Below are 24,381 nucleotides of genomic sequence, written 5' to 3'. Positions count from 1 at the left end.
CTGAGATGCTTTGTCCCTGGTGAAAACAAACAATGCAGGAACTGGAAGCTGGAGAGAACTTTGGAAAGCTGCTAGCTTAAGAAAGTCATTATAGGCACAAGAAGATTTAGAACAATGACTTGTCCAAGGTCACATAGCTGGTTAGTAGCAAGGATGGGATCAGAATGTACCTTACTGCCCACTTGAGTTGGTGCTCTTACCAATATTGTTTTATTACATCAAACTGAATATTCCTTTTGTGGGAGCAGTTATGTATCCATATATCCATGGTCAAGGAACATTTATAAGAAAGATGTGGTGTAACCGTCTTCAAAGATAAGCAAGAATTACTCAAGCGAATAGAGTCAGGATAATAATTCTGGGCAGAGGCAACATCCTAAGAAAAGATATGGAGTTCTGGAACCAAATGCTATGTTGGGGGGACAATCAGAAAATTAGTACTAAAAAGTAAAAAGTGCAGCCCTGGCCAGTGTGGTTCAGTTGGTTGGGTATCGTTCCATCCTGTGCATTGAGGGATTGTGAGATCAATTCCTCATCAGGGCACCTGCCTGGGTTGAGGGCTCAATCCCTGGTGGGGGAGGGGGGTGCAGGAGGCAGCCAATTAATATTATGCTCTCACATTGATGTTTCCCTTTCTCTCTCCCTCTCCCTTCCTCTCTCCCTAAAAATCAATACAATATTTTTTTAAAAAGTCAAAAGTGCAAATCAAAAAGCAGTTGGAAATAGAGTGGCCAGCTCATGGAAGGCTGAGTATGTCATTCCAAGGCACTGGACATTCATGAAGAGCTGTAACGAATTTAGGCAGGAGGATGACATGGTCAGAGTTTCCTCTGGCTACAGTGTGGAGTATGAAACATCAATTTAAGGGGTGGGAAAAGGGAGGTAGGGAAATCCAAGCCTGAAGTTAGTGGGGCCAATTATACTTAGAATATTCCTGACAAAAGAAGGTAAAGCCTGTTCTAGGTCAATTTTACTAGGATAAAGTAGAGAGGGAAAAGTAAAATATTTTTGAGAGGTCAAATGACCAGGACTTAGTGATTGATTGAATAAGAAAGAAAGGGGCATAAGGGTAACTCCCCAATGTCTAGCTAGGTAACTGATGGATAGTGATCAATCAGGAAGAACAAGGAGGAATGCATCTGTCCATGTGGAAATAGTAAACCCAGCATTGAGGTCATGATCATCATTGCGGAAACATCCTGGAGAGACAGTCAACACATTCGGCCTATAGCCCCAAATACTATAATGTAGGAGGCTGTCCAAGGCAAGAGGGTAGCAGGGTCAAGCTGAGAGTCCAGGAGAACACAACAGAAGAGGAGGAGCCTCAACAATTGTTCTGAAGAGAAAACAGAGAAGTTGGAAGGGAAGAGGGAAAGTCTTAGGCCAAAAAGGAAAAAGAAAATAGTGAGTGATAATTAGTTGTAAATGCACAGAGTCCCACTGAAGTAAAAACTAATTTTATTTTTGCAATGTGGGTGTAATTGGCTCGGAAAGGGAGGCAGTATGCATAGGAATCTCAAATATAGAAGAAGTGAGAACAGGAGTGTTTCTTACTTTAAAGGGTTTAAAACATGTTAAAGAAGGGAGGGGACATGGGCATGGAGTGATTTAAGCATAACACATAAATATATATATATATATATATATATATATATACACACACTTAAGTTTTTTAATATATAACTTGTCTGAGAGCTCAGACCAAATGGGCTCCCAAATTATGCTGAACAGTGGGACAAGTTTGATGAATTTCAGTATGAATATGGTTTGGCACAACTTTATTTGAAAATAGAGTGATCAAATTTGAGGGAGTGGGTATCTAGCATTGTTGCATGGCTTGAATATAGAGTGATTTTGGACTCAGTGAAAGAGAGAGAACAGATCCTTGCCAAGTGCCTCAGATACCTTCTTATTTAATCAGAGCAGCCAACCTGTCAGGAAAATATTACCCAATTATTGTGAATAATTATTGTCAATTAGTGTGATTCTAAAACATACTATTTCCCCTGACAATTTAATTTTTCTGGAATTTACATTCAACTTTTGATTGATCTGCTCATTTAATAGAATTTTCCCTCCTTAAAAGTGGTTATATCTAGAGGAGAGCAATAAAGAGCCTTGGAATGGAGGGAACTGGGGCATAGAGAGGTTATGTATCTTGCTCAGGAATACAAAATGGAATTAATATGAAAGCTGGGTAAGACAAATATTTATTTACCATCTCCCATGTTGATGCAGACGCTATTCTAGGTCCAGTGTGTAAGAAGTGATAGGACAGAGAAGAAGTCTGCATTCCATAACCAATGGACCAGACACTAGGGGGGTGAGGGCATGTGCTGGGGGGTGGGGGGTTGGGGGGAGCCTGGGAGAGGTTAATGGGGGAAAAAGGAGACATATGTAATACTATACGTAATACTTTAAACAATAAAGAATTTTTTAAAAAAAATGAAGTTTGCATTCCAGCCCGGCCAGTGTGGGACAGTGGTTGAGCATCCACCCATGAACCAGGAGGTCACCGTTCGATTCCCGGTCACAGTTAGATTCAGGGCACATGCCCGAATCGCGGGCTCAATCCCCAGTGTGGGGCATGCAGGAGGCAACTGATGGATGATTCTCTCTTATAATTGATGTTTCTATCTTTCTTTCCCTCTCCCTTCCTCTCTCTGAAATCAATAAAAACGTGTTTTTTTCTTTAAAAAAGAAGCTTGAGAGAGATGGACACTAAAGTAAACAAGAAGATAAAGGATATTTAAATGTTCTATAAATGCCAAAAAGAACATTAAGTAGGTCTAGGTGATAGAGAGAGATTTGGGAGTTGCTTTTTGCAGGTCTTTCAGGAAGTAACCCATGAAGGAAGAGCAACTGCAAAGGCCCTAAGACAGATAGTAGCTCTCTCTTGACCAACTTTCAAATCAGATACTCCCTATAGTGAGCCATAAGTGTCTCCCTTCAAGGGCCCATAATCTAATGGTGGGAACATATATGTCAAGTGATAAATGATTATGGCATATCAAGAGCTATGAGGGAGATGCAGTGATGATTCTACAGAACCATGGGAAAATGGCAGTGTGCTGTGGACAGAATCAGTGTGCCAGGAAAGGGGACAGGGTTTGAGTCGGGTCTCCGAGGAGAAGGAATTTGCCCGGGATATGGGGCAGGTTGTGGGTGGGTATGTGCTGTGCCTGGGAAGGAAAGCATGTGAAAATTCATGGAGGTGTGGAGGAGCACAGCATATTCAGTATATTGTCATGGCTGAGCTAAACTAGGGTCCAGAATGGGGAGAAGCCGGGGATAGAGCAACAAAAGGCTGCACCTGGAAGCGATTGAGCTTGGCAAGGCCTCACAACAAATTCTCTGTTTTTGAGGACAATGTCATTGAAAATGTTCCAAGTGAATTTCCCAGCAGTGACTGTCTGGCTTTCCAAGCTATCTTGATGTCTGTGGTTCTCAGCCCTGGTTGCCCATTAGAATCACCAGAGGGTTTTATAATAAATATAAATTTAAAAAAATTAAATCCCACCATGGCTGGTGTGGCTCAGTTGATTGAGCATCATCCCAAGCACTGAAAGACTGCTGGTTCAATTCCCGGTCAGGGCACATGCCTGGGTTGCAGGCTTGATCCTGATAGAGGGCTCAAAGGAGGTAGCTGATGAATGTTTTGCTTTCACATCAATGTTTCTCTCTCTCCCTTCCTCTCTCTAAAAATCAGTAAGTATATTTTAAAAAAATAAGTCCCTGGACAATTAAAATCAAAAGAGCTGGGAGTTGAGTTTAGTAGTAGTTTTCTACCACTAAAAGCAGCCAGTGTTGAGACTCATTCTTTCCAGAAGAATCAGCAGGGAAAGAGTTCTCCTGAAGGCAGAGCCCCTCCAGGGAAGAAGCTATCCCCCAAATGACCAGGAGCTGCCAAGGACTGATCCTGGGACTGGCAGTATCTATGTTCCTGGGTTTAGCAAAAGTCATTTTGAAAGTAAAGCCAATGAGAGAAATGTAATCATTATGCAACCAGGCTCTGAAATCTAATGGAGAGATCTGAACTTGACTGTGCCCCAAACGCTCCTCAGTAATTATCTCAGAAGAAAACAATGGTGCCAAAGGGAGGCCTGGATTCCGAAAGGTCCCAAGCTACCTCCGGGCTTTGCTTTTCCATAATGACACCTGAGGCACGTGTGTTTGTTCTGTAAACCTTAGTTAAACAAAGTTAGCCTCCAAGACACCAGGGCTTTGGCAGAGAACAGTTAGTTTAATTGGAGCTCGTCTGTTTTTGTTCCTAATGAGTCTCCAATTTCATAGCCTGCCCCTAGTTTGAAATAAAATGTCCCCCCTGCCTGGGATGATTAAAAACCTGTTTAAGCCTACAATATATGGTAGCTGCTGAAATGTTTCCACTAAACAACACTGCTCAGAACTGAAGCCTGCAGGCAGGATGAGAATAGAGAAAAACTGTTGCTCGCTGGAACTTTAAGAAAAAAATCACATCCAACTATCCATGTTATATTTTGTTAAGAAAATCACCTTAGAATTGCATTTACTTCTCCAAGTTTGCTACAGTACTCCTTCCTACCCCCCTCCCTTAACACCTTTTTTTTGTTTTATTTTGTTTTGTTTTCTAGGAGTTTTCTCATTTGCAGAGTGTGATGAACAATTTTAGGGGTCCATAACATTAAGTCTTCTCAGAGTTTCTAGCTGAAATTAGGCTGTCTATCCTGATTGCCAGAGAGCTGCTCTATGCTAGAAAACATATTTGCTAAAAATAAACCTCTTATTGACAAAACTACTAGTACTTGGGTCAGAATAAATGCAACTTAATCAAGTAACTATGGGCATTTTCCTCTGGGCAACTGTGAGTTGCCAATCACTAGGTGTTTCTTTTTTTAAAAAAATATATTTTATTGATTTTTTTACAGAGAGGGAGAGAGATAGAGAGTTAGAAACATTGATGAGAGAGAAACATCGACCAGCTGCCTCCTGCACATCTCCCACTGGGGATGTGCCCGCAACCCAGGTACATGCCCTTGACTGGAATCGAACCTGGGACCTTTCAGTCCGCAGGCCGATGCTCTATCCACTGAGCCAAACTGGTTTCGGCACTAGGTGTTTCTTTAAGAGAAACATTGAAATAACATAAATCCAAGCACCTTAGTTCTCAGACTTATACATCCCTTTCACCTTCCTCCAGAGTTTGGGATCTGAGGAGTTCAGCTGTCTGCCTTGTATATTCTGCAAACTATCTAACTAGTGCATCAGAAAAAGAAATGTTCACAAATAATAAAGAAGCAGATGTTTCCTGAATCACAATAATTAAACAGAGTAAGCTAATTTGACCATTGATCTGTGGTTCTTAACCTTTTGAAAAATCCCATTAAAGCTGTGAAATTTGTTAGAAAAGGCAAACACACATGCCCTGTTACACCATAAACATATGCAGTGGGCTCCATGATGTGTACACACAATACCTGGCTTAGTGAATGGCACATGGTTGATACTCAATAAATTTTTTTTCACTGAGTGAATGCATAAATGAGTGAATGAAATTTCACGGTAAGTTTGGATGGCCATGAAGGCTGCTTTCTTCAGAGCCTCCAGCATCAATGTGAAACATTATGAAATTGAATTCTCCCAATTTCTTCTAGCTCTGGAGATGTTTTTTCCCTTTCTGTGTTAAGGCTCAACCATTTCCTTCCTCCCCACACAACTTATATCCAGAGAGGGCAAGCATGTTTGATTAAGATTCCATGTAGAGAATTATAATTGCTTCCAGCCTCTCTCACAGAGATTACTCTCTCTCTCTCTCTCTCTCTCTCTCTCTCTCTCTCTCTCTATATATATATATATATATATATATATATATATATATGTTGATTTCAGAGAGGAAGGGAAAGGGAGAGAGAGATAGAAACATCAATGATGAGAGAGACTCATTGATTGGCTGTCTCCTTCACATCCCACAGTAGGGATCAAGCCCGAAACCGAGGCATGTGCCCTGACTGGGAATCCAATCGTGACCTTCTGGTTCACAGGTTGTGGCTCAAAACTAAGCCACCATAGGCTGATGCTGAACCACTGAGCTATACCGGCCAGGCTACTCTAGATGTTTTTAATGAAATATTTGGTTGTTCCTCAACTCCTCTGTAACACAGTTAATTACCATCTCTTGATTTTCTCCCACATATCTATTGTAATGCACTTTAACTTATCTTCTTTCTCAGGAGACATCATCCGTCCCCTCTGTTTCCAAGTTCCAAGGTCATCTTAGTCCATATCCTGCAAAGGCAGATATAGAACACTGCCTCAGGTTCCTCTCTGTGGCTGACCTGGGCTGCCCACTCTGAGCCTCTCCAGACATGTACTCTGAAAAGATGCTTCCACAGGGTCTATTTACAAGAACATATTCTGTCCACTCCCCCATCCACTCAACTATCCTGTGTCTAAGCCATTTAAAAAATCTTGTTTGCCTATATCTTAGTCTGCTGGGGCTGCCATAACAAAATTCAAAGACTGGTTGATTTAAGAAACAGAGATTTATTTTTCATAGTAGACTGAGAAGTTCAAAATCAAGGTGCTGGCTTATCTGGCTCCTGGTTGGAGCTCTCTTCCCGGCTTACAGATGGCTAACCTCTCACTTTGTGCTCACACAGCCTTTTATCAGTATGATCAGGCAGAGAGAGGGAGAACAAGCTCTTCTTTTCCTTATAAAGCCACTAATCCTATCATAAGGGCCCACCCTCATGACCTAATCATAATTACCTCCAAAGGCACAATCTCCAAATACTAGTACCTCACATTGGGGTTAGGATGAAACGTGAATTTTAGAGGGACACAAACATTCAGTCCACAACACCTACTGACTAGAGAGAGAAAAAGTCTTCAAAGAAGAGGAAACAGAAATTCTTTTGAGAGCCTCTTGTTCACCAGATACATCTCATGCATGCTTTACTACATCCTACCACTATGGGGTAGCCATGTAGATTCCTATTTTAGAGTGAGGACTCAGAGGGTCAGAGAGGTTAAGTCACTTGTGCATGGTCATATAGTTAGGAAACAGTGACCCAGGGACACTCACCTACGTCTCACTGCACTACCCTCTCATGGCTGCAAACACTGGTTGGAGGATTGAATGTGTTAGTCTTACTGATGGGGACCTTTAAATAACACCAACATCTAGACCCCACCCCCATTCTAAAGATTCATCCAGCTCTTATTTATGGGGCCTCAGAGGTGGTCAGGAGCTTCATGATGAAGCTGAACATCTCTTTTCCAGCCACTGGCTGCCAGAAACTCATTGAAGTGGATGATGAGCGTGAACTTGGTACCCTTTACAAGAAGTGTATGGCCACAGAAGTTGCTGCTGAAGCTCGGGGTGAAGAATGGAAGGGTTATGTGGTATGAATCGGTGGTGGCAATGACACACAAGGGTTTCCCCATGCAGCAGGATGTCTTCACCCAGAGCCTTGTACACGTGCTACTGAGTAAGGGACTTTCCAGTTATAGACCAAGGATGACTGAGAAACAAAGTGCAAATCTGTTGGGGTTGCAGTGTAAATGCCGATTTCAGTATTCTCAACTTGGTCACTGTAACCAAAGGGGAGAAAGAAATTCCTGGTCTCAGCGATACTACTGTGCCTCATCACCTGGGACCCCAGAGATCCAGCAGAGTCCACAAACTTTTCGCTCTCTCTAAAGAAATGATGTCCACTAATATGGTGAAAAATCCCCTCAATAGAGAAGGTAAGAAACTTCAGATTCAGCGTCTTGTCTTGTTACTTCACCTGTTGCTCTGAAGAAACAGTGTGCTAAGAAAAATAAGGAAGGGGCCACAGAATATGCTAAACTTTTGGCTAAGAGAATGAAGGAGGCCACATAAAAAACTCCAGGAACAGTTGTGAAAAAAACTCATAGACTGTCCTCTCTGAGAGTTCCTGCCTCTAAGTCTGAGTCCAGTCAAAAATGAGATTTTTCTAAGAGTAACAAATAAATAAGAACATATACTGAGGAAAAAAAAGATTCATCTAGACTGGCGATAAGGCCACCTCCACAGATAGGGGATTCTGACTTGTGACCTGTTTGGAAACCACTGCATCTCAACTCACCGCCTTCCCGAGATTAATAAAGACTGAGGTTGCCTTTCAAGTGCCAATGATCTCTGATGTGCTAAAACAGACAAATATCATTCCGGGGCTCATCCCCGGCTTCTTAGGAAGTAACAAGCATAAACCAATTGTCAACTTTGTCTGAGAGGAGTAATTATACTCATACTTACTGCTTCTTAGACATTGATATGTCACTTATTAAGGACAGAAGGTCTTGAAGATATTAGAAGACACACACACTGACATCACTCACAACAACAGCCACGAAAAAGCACCAGGTATTTTCTTTGATTCCTTCTGATAGGAATATGTCCACACATTTTTTCCTTCCCCTGTCCACTAAAATAATATTAGATGTTACTATAAAGTCATGGGTTTTGATTTTAAGCTAAAATAACAAGGGAGAAAAAAAAAAACCTTTGAGGTGATGAATATGTTTATTACTTTGATTGTGATGATGGCAATATAGTAAGTATATACAAATGTCCAAATTCACCAAATTGTATACATTAATTATGTGCAGTTTTTAAAATACCAATTACACCTCCATAGAGCTGGGAATATTTGAAAACCAGCATTTAAACATCTAAATGAAAGTTGGGGCCTTCCCAAGAAGCACTCTGGGGAGCCGGCACTGAGTTTAATGGTGCGACTGAAGCTCCAGCGCTTGTTGAATTCCCCAGGCGAAATGCCTGCAGAGTTTGTGACACATTCTTTTGAATGTCTGCTGGAAAAATCCCTGACCTTTACATGATGGGTTTGAGTTTTGGAAATAACAAAATTGTATTTGGAGACAAGTTCTACAGTCAAGTCAAGTGAGCAAAACTAACAAGAATGCCTTCACTACGGTCTGGCAAAACTTGTTTCAAGATCAATTACAATATACAATTTTCCAACTGATTTTTAGCAATAATAGCATAGTATATTAGGGTCATAGATTAAGGTGAAAACATTTTAGGATGAGATATATTTGAAAATGTAAGTTACTATTTTTTTTCAAGGTTGTCTTTCTTGTACACTTGGGTTTTTGCTTGAAATGAGATCGATTTCAGTTGATATTAGGTAATTTCATGCTACCAGGTCAAGGATTGATGGAACAAAACAGTTTCTTTATTTATCTTTTTTCATTACAATTTTTTTTTCCAGTTACAGTTGGCAATCAATATTACACTAGGTTCAGGTATATAGTATAGTAGTTAGATATTTATATAACTTACAAAGTGAATACCTCAATAAGTCTTGTACCCACCTAATACCACATAAAGTTATTATAACACTAGAGGCCCAGTGCATGAAATTTGTGCACAGGAGGGGTGTCCCTCAGCCCAGCCTGCACCCTGTGGAATCGGGCCTAAACTGGCAGTTGGACATCCCTCTCACAATTTGGGACTGCTGGCTCCTAACCACTCACCTGCCTGCCTGCCTGATTACCCCTAACCACTTCTGCCTGCCAGCCTGATCACCCCTTAACTGCTCTCCTGCTGGCCTGATTGATACCTAACTGCGCCCCTGCCAGCCTGGTCGCCCCCAACTGCCCTCCCCTGCTGGCCTGATCACCCACAACTGCCCTCCCCTGTAGGCCATCTTGTGGTGGCCATCTTGTGGTGGTCATCTTGTGATGATGTGAGGGTGGTCATCTTGTGGCAGCCATCTTGTGATGATGTCGCTTGAGGGCATCAGCAAGGGGGTGACACCACCTAGGCTTTTATTATATAGGATTATGACTATATCCCTTAGTCTGTAATTTACATCCCTGTGACTATTTTGTAACTGTCAATTTGTAATTCCTAATTCCTTTACATTTTCTACCTGCTCTTGTCTGACAATCATCAGTGTTCTCTATGAGTCTATTTCTGTTATGCTTTTTAAATTTATTTTGTTTTATATATTCCACATATAAGTGAAATCATATGGTATTTGTCTTTCTCTGTTTGAGTTATTCCACTTAGCATAATACCCTCTAGGTTCATTTATGTTGTTACAAATTGTAAAATATCATTATTTTTATGGCCAAGTAATATTCCATTGTATATATGTATCAATCTTCTTTATCCATTTGTCTTTATTGGAGCATTTAACCCACTTACTTTTAAAGCAATTATTCATAGTATGCACTTAATTGCCATTGTATTGTTTTCTGATTGTAGTTCTTCTCTGTTCCTTTCTTATTCTCTTGCTTTCTTGTATGTTGAGGACTTCCTGTAGTGTTGTGTTTGGATTCCTTTCACTTTATTTCTTGCATAGCTCTTGTAGATTTTTGGTTTTGGTTACCATGTGCTTCATATATACAAAACTATATTTATAGCAGTGTATTTTAAGTTGATGGTTGTTTAAGTTCAAACATTCTAAAATACCTACCATTTTTACTCATCCCTTCCATGTTTATGTTTTTGTCATTATGTTTTACTTCTTTTGCGTGTATGTGTATTCCTGAATTTACTATTGTAAACATGATCTTACTTTTTCCTTTTAACCTTTATACTAGCTTTAGTGTTGGTCGATCCACTGCTTTTATTATGTGTTTGCCTTTGTCAGTGAGAATTATTTTTTTTTGTGATATTTTCTTATTCATATTTTTTATTTTTTAAAATTTTTCTTCTTAAAGAGGTCTCTTTAACATTGTTGTAATACTGGAAACCAAACAGTTTCAAAGGTTACTTTAGGTTGCATCATCCCCTTCCAAGATCTACCTTTCATAAAATATAATCTGCACGTATACCTCATTTCTTCTACTAAATGTCTCCAGATACTGTAGCAACAAGATAAGCATAGTAAGGAAATAGTTGGGCAAAATATAGATAATAATGTTGATAATAATTAGGGGAAACAAGAGAGAGAAAGTAAAATGCATTCACTTAAAAAGAACCTGAAAATAATTGGCATGTTTGCCTTTTTGTGAGTCACTAAGCCAGTGTCATGATCTGTCCTCATTAACATTACAAGTGCTGCTTCTACTATATTCACTTTCCGGTTGCATTATAGACCTGTTTGCATTCTGTGTGACTGATGAACTCAAGGCTTCATACAATCTTGGTTTGTGAAACATCTTCTCATCATGGAGTCACAAGCTGCCATTGTTCTGAAAATCGTGTAAGGGTCTAGGATACTTGGACAAGGTTATTATTTCTCTTAGCACTTTTTCATCTTCTTGTGTGTGGTATTACTTGTAGCCAACTTTGGGAAAAAAAACAACTTTGCATACTTACACTGCACCTGCTTCTGCACTATACATGACTGTTTGTGATTTAGACTTATAGAAAATGTTCACAGTAACCAGATCTCTGGGCATGCATGTACTTACTGAATAATTTATTTCTTAGTTTCCAACTAGAAAAACACATTTTTAATGAAACTCTCTTTCTCACTTTGTTTCCATGTCAACAAGAATTAAGTCTCTTTGATATTTGCTATACAGGTGAATCTCCCAACTTTGGCCTCAAAGAAGCATAACCAACTCCATTAAAATCCCATTCCCAGAGTGCCTTTGAAAAAGTCCCTTGCTGTCACACTATCCCCAGATTCAACAGATATCTTTTTGGATGTACTTAATGCTCCTGTTTATTTCTTTCAGAATCTAATTTCATCACTTAGCTTCTGTGGCATAGTCCAGACAAGCTGAATGAATTATCTCCTAACTAGTAAATTATTTTTAAAAGGCTCAAACTAGTTTCAAAATACTTTTGATGTTTGGAGTGTTTCAGAAGGAAGGAGGGAAAGAATGATAAACAGAAGCATGATAAGAATGTAATAAGCTAATCTGTCCAGGAGGTAACTATGGCACAATTGAATGGGGCGGGGGTTGTAGAAACAATATGTTTCTACGATATTCTCACATTTCATTACGATATAGGCTCATAGAGAGCAAAGATCAAGCCTTGTGGCATCTGGTGTGCCCAGACCTAGCATTATTCTGGCATAGATATGGTAGGTGTTCAATAAATAGCTGTTGAATATAATATTATATATGCTTTTCTAGGGAGAAAAAAGTGGTTTGAAGTTGAGGGTAAAGAATCTAATCGCTAGACTCTCCAAAAACATATGTGCTTTGCATGTTCAGCATTTCATGCCATAGGAAATGTTCAAGGAGCACCTGGTGAACCAGATTAGTATTATAAAGTAGAGGGGTTTATGTATGACATAGGAAGTAGGACTAAATTATTTCTACCTTCCAGATTGAAAATGAATCAGTCTTCAAAAATACATCTGTCCTATATCCCTGAAGACCTTTCCTGATGGTGGGATAGTGACCAGCTTGAGACTTGCCATGATGTTAACAGGCAATGACAACTAAATGTGCTGGCTTTTCTAGGTAACACATTTAACTTGAAACCCAATGCTTTAATTCGAAGGGGTGACTCACTCTAAAGCTGTGAATTAAAGCAATTGAGGGGTAGAATATCATGGCCCAGGGCATGAGCACAGAGGAAACTTCTCACTGGGGAGCTGGGAATGAAGTGAGATGAGCAATAATTGGATGCTTGTGGGCATTTAGTGAATTCAGGGTAGTAAGGTAAACTCCACCTAATTCTGGGCCAGAGCCAACAAGCAAGGGGTCTAAACACAGGATGTAGCACAAATATAGCAGAATTGGGACACACATCCCATTTCAACATCAGCAGGGCTAGGAGGAGGTAAACCTGAGATGATGTGACAGGCACTGGCATCAAATCCAGCCCTGGGGGGAAGGAGGAGGGAAGATTGCAGGAATTAGGTAAGGAGGTCAGGACTTTCAGGGAAGGAGAGTGGAAACCAGAAGCCAGCGAGGAGGCTATTAACTATGCTGACCACATACTGAAAACAGGGGGTCCAGCATGATGCTCATGAAGGCCCTCCAGGGCTACATTTCCTCCCATGAGCCACTGACCTCCAGACATCAGGCATGGGGTTGGCCAGCTCTTTGCAGTTTCCACTCAGTAGCAGAAAAGAAGTCCTGGAAATACCACGGGGCCTTTGAGCTCAGAATGAACAATGCCAGAGACCACAGCAGCACTTGAAACAGTGGAGCTTTTCAGTAATCCCAACCCGTGCCTCCTAGGGGGCACCCTATTTCTTTCACACCTGAGGTGACCTCTCTAGGTCGGATGTGTGTCAGGTAAAGGGAAACATTGATAGGCTATTATAGTGAATATCAATGTCCATTTTGTGCCTAAAATTGGAGATTGGGTTTAGCACTTAAACAAAAATACAGGGAGTGAGTCATCATTTTATATTCCTTAGCTCCTTGAAGGTTGTCAAGCACTCATCAGATACTTAACAAGTACACTACTTGCTAAATACACTACTTGCTTCAGAGATGGTACATATAAGATATGCCCTTATAAAAGCAAAGCCATTTCATAAAGTTAGGAAATTTGGAGGTATTGACAGATGCATCTCTTGACCAAATTTATTCAGGGTCCCCTGCAGTTTTCAAGTAGGCCTTGAATTTGAACTCGTGTGTTCACCTCTGCATTGTCCAAGAATTTTGCAAGACTTCTGCTATGTTGGTTTAGCCAGAATCCCCCATTTGCCATATCTGATCACTCTTTGTATCTAATTGGATATAGAAACTGATAGCTAAGAGGCAAATGTGGCCTGAAGACATGTGTGTTTCCTTAGTGTGCTTTTAAAAATCAGAATAAACATGTCTTCAAGCAGAGCATGCCTCTCCAGCTTTCCATACATCCTCTTATACCCCCAGCACATGGTTGTGCTGCACATGCCCGATACCTTAAAGGCTTTTGAGTTGGCAAACACTGAAGCTCAAACCACAGGCTCCAATGTGCTGCTTCTACTTCCTTGATTAATCTCAGAAGAACATACTGTCTATTGTATTCCCTAAATTAACTGCAATTGCCTCTGCATATAGTCCTTTAGGAATGCTCCCATTCATCCAATATCCGTTAGTTCCTCCCGTCATTATCTAAGGCTGCTCCTCATGTATCAATTCACAAAGTAAAAAATAGAGCAACCTGCCAGGACTTTTTATCCACATGACTCTTGATTTGAAACATGGTGTATTCCAGATGACAGTCTCTCTTCTGTCTGTCAGCAGGTAAATGCCCTCTGTACCCCAGATTAGCCAGACTGTTAATGACTGACCCACCCAAAGGGCACATGATCTTCAGGCTGCACGATGTCTTTATCTAGATCAGTGGTTCTCAACCTTCCTAATGCCGCGACCCTTTAATACAGTTCCTCATGTTGTGGTGACCCCTAACCATAAAATTATTTTCGTTGCTACTTCATAACTGTAATTTTGCTACTGTCATGAATCATAATGTAAATATCTGATATGCAGGATGTATTTAGGTGACCCCTGTGAAAGGGTCGTTCGACCCCCAAAGGGGTCACGACCCACAGGTTGAGAACCGCTGATCTAGATACTTGATGGCACTGCCATTCTATCATCCTTCAGATAGATGAACTTGCCTTTAAAAAAGATTATTTCATATGCTGTATCCAAGAAAATTAAGCACTTTTCAAACTTTGAAAGCATTATTTTTATTACTAAGACTAGACAGTAACTGAAAATTGAAAACTATTATGATTCATCCCTCCAGATGGTTATGAAAAGATGAATTGAATATAGTCAATTAAAAATTAATAAAATGACTAGTATGATGGAGTAGCAATGCCAAAAAGATCTGGAAGAAAGAGTCCAACTTGTCTTTCTGAAGACTGAGTTATTTGAGTCTGTCAAGAATGGGGAATCACTACAGAAAAGAGCTACTAAGCCTTTTAAATATATTTAAGCTGCTTAATATAACTCAGTATTCCTATTTCCTCAGTCATTCCACCTTCCCTCAGGACACCTCCAACTGCTGGAGAATGGAACATAATCTCATGCTTGCTAAAATCGAATCAGATGTGAACCTAGACTATGAACATTCAACCTGTACAAGCATCTCAAAAATAAACAAACTCAAATCCAATTTTCATATTATGTAGCTTGTAGGCAAATCCAACTACTTCATTTGATGCTATTAAAATAATATTTTGGTTCATAGATACAGAGAACAAATTGATGATTGGCAGGTGGGAGGGGAGTTGGCAGATGAATGGAAAAGGTGAAGAGATTAAGAAGTAGAAATTGCCCAGCTGGTGTGGGTCAGTGGTTGAACGTTGACCTATGAACCTGGAGGTCATGGTTTGATTTCTGGTCTGGGCACATTCCCGGGTTGCAGGCTCAATCCCTGATGTGGGGCGTGCTAGGAGGCAGCCAACCAATGATTCTCACTCATCATTCATGTTTCTCTCTCTCCATCCCTCTCCCTTCCTCTCTGAAATCAATAAAAATTATATATATTTTTAAAAGAAGTAGAAATTTGCCATTATAAAGAAAATCACAGGGACATAAAATACAGCATAGGGGTAGAGTCAATAGGATTATAATAACCCCAGATGGGTTCTAGACTTAGTGGGTGATTACCTTATATAAATGTATAATCACTATGTTGTACACCTGCAACTAATATTCTATGCAAATTTCAATTGAAATTAAAAAACCCAGCAAAAACAAACAATCTGTTGGCACAGAACTACAAAACCATATGCAACTGGGAAAGGATGTACAAGGGGGTTAATACTTAAAGTATTTTCAAGATAACTTTGGCTATTTTGACTATTCATAAAGTGGTCCTTTTGCATTGACTTTAGCACCCCATATCCCTATCATGAGATGAAAATGCAGAGAAACTTAAACCTGGAATTAGATGACCTAGGCAAGAAAATTTGATTTTTTTATGATGCAAATCAGAAATAGCACATATACAATAATTCAGTCAAAAACTCAAAGGATATTCCTCTAATTCCTAATAAAGTTATAACAAATGAGGTCTAGAGGTCCCCCCCAAAAAAATTCACAAATTACTGGGTTCAAGTGACCCCCCACTATAATTTAATGTTTTACCCTGCTATTCCATACTTTTTAAATCATATATCGACCTCATAAAATGTGAATAAAAATGCATTCCTAAGGAAGACAATACTAAAGCAATGGTTAAGACATTAACTAGGGGCCATTATAAAAATATCCAAAGACCTAAAGGAAATCACGGTTATAGAAGTAAAGAAAACTATGAGTATCTCATCAAATAGAGAATATCAATAGAGATGTAGAAATCATTTACAAAAAAACAACAACCACTAAATGGGAATGAATGCTTGAGTTGTAAAATACTACAACCAAAAAAAAAAAAAAATCACTAGTAGAAAATGAAAAGACCGCACATAAAATGGGAGAAGATATTTGTTAATCATATATCTGACAAGGAACATGTATCTAGAATTAAAAAAAAATTCCTACAACTCAATAATCAAAAGATAAATAACCAAATTTGAAAATAAGGAAAGGATCTGAATAGACATTTCTTCAAAGAAGATATGCAAATGACCAATAAGCATATGAAAAGATGCCTAGGATTTTAAACCATTGGTGAAATGCAAATCAAAATCAGGAGAGACTGCCTCACACCCACCAGGATGACTGTAATAAAAAAGGCAGGTAAGAACAAGTGCTGGTGAGGATGTGCAGAAAGTGGAACCCTCACACTGCAGGGAGGTAAATGGTGCAGCCTTTCTGGAAAGCAGATGACAATTCCATCTTTAAACACAGTTACCTCATGATCTAACAAGTAAATGTGACTTGTATTTCAGGATGTTTACTAGTATGTCATGTCCACCTTTAATTCATTTCTCTTACTGATAAATTTATTCTACTGATAAAAATTACACCTTTTTTTCAATTTAACATGGTTTGGAATCAAGTAAATTAATGCTTTTTCTCTTGCAACATCATTAGATAATACAATTAGTTTTCGATACCACTTGGTACAACATCACTTTCATCAATGGAGTCCTCTCTAACAGATTCTCTGGTTCCACTCTGGTTTAAGGCGATTACTGTTCATAAGGCTGACTTGGGAGTCCAGCTTGATTAGGAGGTTCCTTCTTAACCACTAGTGAAACACTAAATTATATTTTATGCCATGTTTTATTAAGTCATCTTATTCTTGGAAAATTGTCAAACCTTGAATACTATCTATAGTCAGTCTCCAACAACTAAAATACCTTAGTAAGCCTGTCAGACAGTGGAGTTTACAGAAGGATTTTCAAAGCTTACATATTTATCTGCATATATTTCCAAAGAAATTCTTACATGTTAATACCTTTTCTAAAGTTTTCATTAAACACCAAGCAATAAATCTAATATCAGTACTAATTGGCTATATTTAGACTGAGTAGAAATGTTTCCTTAATGATTTCTTCAAAGTTTCATTCTTACCTGCTGGCATTTAGTGAATGCCAAAATACTTAATTCAGGGCTGTACTTTTTGCTTTGTGCAGTAAAATTCTATTGTTACTGACTTTATCCTGATAAAAAATTCTGTCTCCTATATTAGAAAATGTATTTTTGGATCAAGTAAGTATGTTTTTTTCTTAAAGTGCCCAATACTTCATAGAGATTTTTAATTTAAAAAATGTCCATAAAAATGTAAGAAGAAGAAGAAAACTAACAACTTGAATCAAATTGAATGAGGATACAAGAAAGGACTAAGTAGAACCCAAGAGGAGAGTGGGGAAAAAAAAGAGCTTTTGGGTGGAGTTCAGATTATAAACCATTTCTTAGGGAAAGAAAGGTATGAGAATTTAGGATGTTAAGGTCACATAGTCACCACCAATTAATCTGATGTCAATTGTCATAATTTATTCTTTGTCATATAGGATTAGCTTTGCCTGATCCCCTTACGGGTGAGGCAGGGAGAGAGAGGAGAGGAGGCAGGTCCATCTCTGGAACTTGCTTAAATGGTCAGAGCTTAGGAGGCAAACTAGAACTGGGTGTCTGGAGGACTTAGAAATCTTGTCCTAGGATGGACCAATATCAAAGCAGATGGAGTCAAATTCTGTTCTTAAGTCCAAGTGTTTAGCAAGGGACTTAGAAAGATCAAGACAAATTACTGCACAGAGTGAGAGCAACTGAAGGAGAGAATACACAGAGAACAGTTCACTCATTGATTGATTTTTCTTTCCTTCAACTATTTAATATCTATGTATTTATACCCTCAATTTGCCAGGCCGTTTAGTGATATGATTGTAAGAAAGGTCAGCACAATTTTTGACATTGCATGGTGTAGATTCTAAAAGAAAGAAATATAAATCTAAGAGTCCTGAAAATAAAAACAAATTACAATCCTGAAACATGTTTATAAAGGAAAAAGTTGCCATGAGAACATATAATGAGGGGACCTGGCTCCTACAGACTGCTTCTCTCAGGATCTCTTGCCTTCTGATTTCTGGTGGGATTCAACCAAAGGGAGACATCCACTCTAAAACAGTGGGAGGAGAGGGTCTGCATCTTTCTCTGCTGTTTCTTGCCAACTTCTGATTTCTAGTTCTCAGAGTGGCTATGTATATTATCATCATCTGCAAGCACAGTTCCTGCCGTGTGGTCCCTCCTCCATGGTACCAGCTCTTGCTGTTGTTAGTCCCTGGGAGCCTCAAGGTCCCTGCTGGGTTCATGGCAATGCCTTCATAAATTTCATTCAGAATCCCATTGTAGTATACCTTCCTTTTCCTGCAGGGACAGTGGCTGATAGAGTCAATCAGGTCAAGCCTGGGGGAAGGCAGCCTAAGCAGATGAAACAGTGTATTAGGGACACCAACCACAAACCATTTGGCAGAGGAAGGAGACTTACATAAGGACTGGATAATGTAAAACTTATTGGTCACATTGAGAATTTTGTCTTATAATAAAGACAATTCTGAAGGATGTAAGCCAGAGTGTGATGTAATTAGATTTCTATTTTTAAAAATTATTCCAACTGTCCGGAGAGGAGTATATGGGGGAATTTCAAAAGTGGATATGGGGCCCTAACTGGTTTGGCTCAGTGGATAGAGTGTCAGCCTGAGGACTGAAGGTCCCAGGTTTGATTCTGGTCAAGGGCATGTACCTTGGTTGCGGGCACATTCCTAGTGGGGGGTGTGCAGGAGGTGGCTGATCGATGTTTCTCTCTCATCGATGTTTCTAGCTCTCTATCCCTCTCCCTTCCTCTCTGCAAAAAATCAATAAAATATATTTTTTTTAAAAAGTGGATATGGGTAGACAAGTTTCTTTCAGAAGAGAGAGAGAGAGAGAGAGAGAGAGAGAGAGAGAGAGAATGATCAATTAGACAAAGAGTTGGCAATAGAGATAGACTGAGGAAACTGATTTGGAAGGTTAAATCAGAGGTCAAAAAAGTATGGGCTGAGGGTTGGCTGTCTGTTACTATAAATAAAAGTTTAACTGGAACATGGACACACCTATTTATTATATACTAGAGGCCTGGTGCATGAAATTCATGCAAGAGTAATCCCTTGCAGACCGGGCTTTGTCCGGAAGGTCATCTGGACAGTTGTCAGGATGGTTGTTCTGCTGTTCAGCCATTGGGTCGATTTGCATATTTTGCTTTTATTATTATAGATTGTCTGTGGCTACAACAGCAGAGTTGAATAGTTGGGACAGAGATTGTGTGTGGCCCTCAAAGTCTAAAATATTTACTATCTTTAAAAAAAGTTTGCCATCCCCTGGGTTGCATTGATAGACTTAGTAGAATTTGACATTGGATTAATATGGAAATGAGGGAAAGAAGGATGGGTTTTAAAGATGATACCTGGGTTTTTTGCTTATGCAAATAAACCCTGTTAAATGTATTTACTAAAATAGGAAATAAATGGTAGTCTTACAATAAAGGCCAGATTTAAGACCAAACTCATGAGTTTAACATTAGATGTACTGTATTAAAGATGCCTTTTAGATGTCTAAACTGGCACTAAATAGACATTTGAATATATGGGTTTGGTGTTCAGAATTGACATTCAAGTGGAAGATACAAATTTTGAGGTTGTTGTAGGAAGAATAATGATGTCCTATAAATGTCCATGTCTTGCAAGCTAAATCCTTTAAATATGTTACCTTATACAGCAAAGAAGATTTTGCAGATATGATTAAACTGAAGATTGTTATGAACTGAATTGTGTGCTCTGCAAATTCATATGTTGAAGCCCTAATCCCCAAGCTGACTTTTTTTGGCGATAAGGCCTTTAAAGAGGTAATTAAGCTGAACTGAGATCTTATTTATTAGTAACAATAGGGAGTTCATACAGCAGTTACTGGCTTGTGGAAGTAACAGGCACCAAGATAGTTTCCAGTAATGAGGATGGAATGCCAAAGATCCTTCTTTTATTGGGATAGAGTTGGACTATAGGGTAGACTTTTATAAATGCTTGTGCTTGACTCTGTCACATTTACTCAGAGTTGGCTTTGCCAGTTATACTGCTCTTTCAGAAAGGATCCCTTCCAGACTCTGAGAGTGATATTAGTTTAGGTGCACCATTTTGAGCTATATTCTTCATGAATTTGTCATCAGATCATTCCAATGCTGAGTAAGATATTTTCCAATGACCTTTTGTTTTAATTGCATCTGTTGCTTTAATTGCATATAAAAATTGTAAAAAAACAAACAAACAAAAAAACAAAGACCCTCCAGATTTTCTTTTGAAGAAAAAAGTGGAAACAACTTGAATTCAAGAGGGAAAGGAGCACTATTCTGATTTTGTTGCAGTGTCTCAGAGCTCAGTCCTCTTATATTTACTCCTTTTTTATTTTTTCCAACCTCATGGTTTTAAATAACTTATCTGAACAACTCACAGCTTCTATTTCTAGCCTGAACCTCTCAAACTTCAGATGCATAATTAATTGCCTACTCTGCATCCCCATTTTGATGTTTAATAGAAACCTCACAATCAACATGTGCTAAACTGAACTCCTGACCTCCCCATAGCCAGCTCTACCCATAGCTTCCTCATTTCCATGAATGAAAACACCTCCTTCTGGTCATTCAAGTCACCAACACTGGACTCCTCCTTCAGGAAACCTGATACCTCCACCTTCAGAACACACCCAAAGTCCCATGTTTCTCACCACCTCCATTCTCTCACCCTGATCAGGGATGCTGTCTCCTCTAGCCTGAATTCCTGCAACAGCTTCGTAACAGTCTACTTGCTCCTATCCTTGCTCCCCTACATTCTATTTCCAAAGCAGCATGGTAAGTCTTTTAACATGGAAGTCATATCATGCTACTTCTCTGTTCAAAACTCTGCAATAGTCCATATTTTCATTTACTCAGGCAAAGTCCTTAAAATTGTCCTAAAGGTATATAATCTGGCTTCCACTTACCCCCTTTACCCCCATATGCTCCCTTTACTCCATTGCGGTTATAAGAGCCTCCTTGAATGAACATTCTCCTACTCTAGGTATACAAAGATACTACTCTACACAGGACAATTTCCCATTGGCTCTGCCACTCACCTGCTCCCTGCTCTTGGCTTCAGTTTCCTCAAATAGAAAATAAAAGTCTTGGCCTAAATGTTTAGGATCCATTGAAGAGCAATATACAAACATGAGTTATTTGTAGTCGTCTCTCTGGCCAATTCCATGTTACTGACCCTTTGTCCTATGTTGAATTATCTTTGAAACCACTTTTAAAGCACAAGCCATTTTGTTCATTAGATTCCACATATAAATGATATCGTATGGCCCTTGTTTTTTAAGCAAAATAGAGACAGACTCATAGATAGAAAGCAAGCTAACAGCTGTCAGTGGGGTTGGGGTGCTGGGTGGAGGGTGGGGGGATTGAGAAAAAGAGAAAAAAACTCATGGACATGGGTAACAGTGTGGTAATTGCCAGTAGGAAGAGGGTGGGGGAGGTGGAGGAGGGTATTTGGCGGATAAATGGTGATGGAAGGAGACTTGACTTGGGTGGTGAACACACAATACAGTGTACAGATGATGTGCTGTGGAACTGTGCACCTGAAACCTGTATAATTTTGTTAACCAGGGTCACTCCAATAAATTCAACAAAAAGGAAAAAAAAAGCACAGGCCAGCAAACTTTATCTGTAAAGTGCCAGATAGAAATGGTTTATGCACTGTGGTCTGTAAGGCATTTGCCGCAATTACTCAGTTCTGCCATTGTAGCTTGAAAGCAGTAAGGACAATACAGAGATGGATGAGCATGGCTGTGCTCCACTGGACTATTTACAAAAACAGGTGGCAGAGCCACTGAGCATGCTCAGCACTGCACGCAGAGAGCAGTTTCCGAAGGCACCTGTGTCCAGCGGTAGCAGACGTGAGATGGCAGGAAAAATCAACGCAATGCTTTCATTTGTCTCACTAGCCCTGAACATTTTGGAGATCTTTCTCCCAGAGCTCCTCAAAGGAACAAAGAAGAAAGCTGCGTCTTTTTTATCTGAGCCCCTTTGAGTGGCTTCCCTTTGAAAGGGAGTGTTTTGTATTTGCATTTGTGCTGGGCTTAGAGGTGGAGATTTGTTAATACTTGATGGCCTTGTATCTGCAGAACTGGAGAATATATAAACATTGCATTGGCCATGAACTTTCCTTTTGAACCAAGTTTCTGAACAAGTTTGCTTGCTAAGGGTCTATAATTGGCATTTTCATTATAACCCCTCTAATACCAAGCTTTTTCAAAGGAGTTAAGACTCAGAAAAAAATTTGAGGTCGAATCTCGTATACTTGATGCTATTCAAGGGATACATTTCTTTGTAGAAACTTTGCATGTAAAACTCACTAAGCCTGTTCCAGGGAAGCCTGTTACAAAAGAGTTTTTTACAAAGAAACTGCTGCCTCATGCTTATGCTGGAATGTTTAGTGGGTTTTCTGAGTTGACAACAAATAAACATAGTGGAACCTTACTTCTGATCCCACTTGTATTGAAAATCTCTTCTGTACTGGTGATTTGTAATGAATGACAATGCCGGAAACCTACGTAAATCTCCTAGAGCTGTGGAAAGGTTAAATAGGCTGCCTTGTGAAGCAAGGAATTCCTTGTTATGAGATGTAATCAAGCAGCAGTTGAATAACAACCAATGATGGTGTTTAGAGACTTTGCATTAGGTGAGGGTTTGAGCAAATAGGCTCAATAGAGCCCTGGCTACTCACTTGTCTGGACTCCACACCCGCCCTCTCTCCTGTCTCCTCCTTGGACTGTAGAAGCTCCAGTTTTACATATTGGATATTTAGGATGCTCTCCTTGGAAGAAAATTTTCCACTACTAACAGTTTTTAAAAATAAAGAAAATGAATTTTAAACTGCTGGGCAACAGAGATTTCAATTTCTTCTAACTCTTGGATTGAGAATTTTCTACAAGTAGGCTTTGACACATTCTACAGGAGTACGCTTCCCTTTCCAACTCCCTCCCAGTGTCTTCTAGTCTCCACTTAGCAAGGAGGAAGCCTGTTTATTCTCAGTAATTTAAAAGCTGACTCTCAATAGAAGAGTAAAAAATTCTCCACAAGTTTTTAAATCACAAGGAATAGCCATCAGATTTAGGGTATTGGCCATAATCAATAAATAAACTTTTCAAAAGTCAAGCAAAGCTGTGTTTATTGAGAACTCAGCCCTCTAGGAATGAAAGTAAACCTTTAGCTAATGTCTTTAACCCACTGCATCCTGGCCCCGGGAGCACATTCTGTGCGCTGTTTCCTTGTGTGACTTTTAGATTTTTCTTCATCTTTACAGCTGAGATCTCCAAAATAGAGTCTGAGAAAAGAATGACAAGCAGGAAGCAACTAGAATACTATACAGAAAAACTCAAAGATATTAGCATCAAATATATAGCAGGTATTGTAGGTATTCAATAAAAATGTACTGAATGGATAAATGATCGAGATTATTTTAGACATTCTATATTGAATCCTTCTATAAAATGAGAAAACATTGAAGCAAACTTCAGATTTAAATATTGGGTCAATATGGATTTTAATAGTAATTTGGGAAAACTGTCTCACGGCAAACTTTAAAGCAATAAGCAGGCATTCTTATGTGGAAACTACTAACAGTAGCAAATATTGATTTGTACTTACTGTGTGGGCTCGGAAACTGCAAATGGTTTCTCTGGCAAAAGCTAGTGAATTTATGTTAAAAAGAAATTTGCTTTGTATAGCAAGTGTCACAAACACATAATTACATGATAAACAAATAGAATTCCATTTTTTTTTCAATATTTGCCAGCAAGGCTCTAGTCAAAAATGAAATCTATGTTTTCCGTGTTAAACCAAACCAGTTGGCAGGCAAGATGGGGGAGGCATTTTTCACTTCTCGTCAATAGGATTCAGTTCATACTAGTAAAGCAGTCCCTTCCCTGAACCCCGGAGTTCTGGCGTGGAACAGAGCCAAACCGAATTACAGAACCAAATCGAATTACTATCACCCCGAAGCTTCATCTATTTGTGTTTGTTTACTTCTCAGTGTTACC

General features: G+C 39.3%; 1 protein-coding gene and 1 pseudogene across 3 annotated transcripts in view; one reads left to right on the top strand and one right to left on the bottom strand.

The window, feature by feature from the left end:
• KCNIP4 (potassium voltage-gated channel interacting protein 4) overlaps positions 1 to 24,381 on the bottom strand; it is a 948,564-nt gene that overhangs the window by 198,510 nt on the left and 725,673 nt on the right. The window lies entirely within an intron of this gene.
• LOC138999117 (small ribosomal subunit protein eS6-like) lies at positions 7,237 to 7,864 on the top strand (annotated as a pseudogene).

This window comes from Myotis yumanensis, unplaced genomic scaffold (genome assembly GCF_028538775.1).
Source record: "Myotis yumanensis isolate MYYU_CA2020_CCGP unplaced genomic scaffold, mMyoYum1.0.hap1 SCAF_1, whole genome shotgun sequence".
In the NCBI taxonomy this organism is placed as follows: Eukaryota; Metazoa; Chordata; class Mammalia; order Chiroptera; family Vespertilionidae; genus Myotis; species Myotis yumanensis.
Note: the sequence above shows the minus strand (reverse complement) of the source record. Positions and strands in the feature narration are given on the sequence as shown.